This window comes from Bison bison, unplaced genomic scaffold (assembly GCF_000754665.1).
Source record: "Bison bison bison isolate TAMUID 2011002044 unplaced genomic scaffold, Bison_UMD1.0 scf7180017864263, whole genome shotgun sequence".
NCBI lineage: Eukaryota > Metazoa > Chordata > Mammalia > Artiodactyla > Bovidae > Bison > Bison bison.
The window spans coordinates 5,200,067-5,201,197 of NW_011494835.1; positions in this window are offsets into that span (position 1 = coordinate 5,200,067).

A 1,131-nucleotide genomic window follows, 5' to 3' on the forward strand; every position below is an offset into this window, starting at 1 on the left:
GATATGTAAGATGTAGTGAGTGTCAAGACTAATAGGTTTATCTTATGCTAAAATGCATAGTTTAATAGGCTCCCTTAGGAAGGGTGACTTATAAAGCAAATATTTATGCAGTGATGCACAGTTTTTGTGTTTTCTTCCACGTTTAAGTCATTGGATGTGCTGAGCTTGTGCTTTGTAAGAAAGTATAAAAGGTTTTCAGAAATGAGGGATGAAGGGAGGTTGAAGTTTTATCAACACCCTGGCCTCATGGACATGAGATTGCAACACACAGGCACCTGGGTCCGTAAGAACTGAGGTTTGGCCATTGAATTAATCCGAGACCTTCTGCATATGTGATTTGGTACTTACAGACCTGAGTCTTGAGGTGCTGGCCTGTAAAACTGGACCTGCTCCTACCTAGAGGGTCATTTCCAGTTTCAAATGAAATACTGAAAAAGAGTTTTCGATAATCCGGAACATACTGTGGAAAAATAAGATCATTCTGCCATCAGGTCAGTATACCACTTCAGTTCTCTTACCTCTGAATACACAAGCAGGCAAGGTCCTCTGGGTCCCTGGCAGATAGCAAGGCCAAAAAGGCAAGTCATGTTGTAGAGGTTCAGCTAGTTTGCAATCATCCATGGAGTTAAAATGACGACCATGATCATGGCATCCAGTCCCATCACTTCATAGCAAATAGATGGGGAAGCACTGGAAACAGTGTCAGACTTTATTTTTATGGGCTCCAAAAATCACTGCAGATGGTGACTGCAGCCATGAAATTAAAAGACACTTTCTCCTTGGAAGAAAAGCTATGACCAACCTAGACAGTATATTAAAAAGCAGAGACAGTACTTTGCCAACAAAGGACCGTATAGTAAAAGCTACGATTTTCCTGTGGTCATGTATGGATGTGAGAGTTGGACTGTAAAGAAAGCTGACCGCGGAAGCACTGATGCTTTTGAACTGTGATGTCGGAGAAGACTCTTGAGAGTCCCTTGGACTGCAGGAGATGAAACCAGTCAATCCTAATGGAAATCAGTTCTGAATATTCATTGGAAGGACTGATGCTGAAGCTGAAACTCCAATACTTTGGCCACCTGATGTGAAGAACTGACTCCTTGGAAAAGACCCTGATGCTGGGAAAGATTG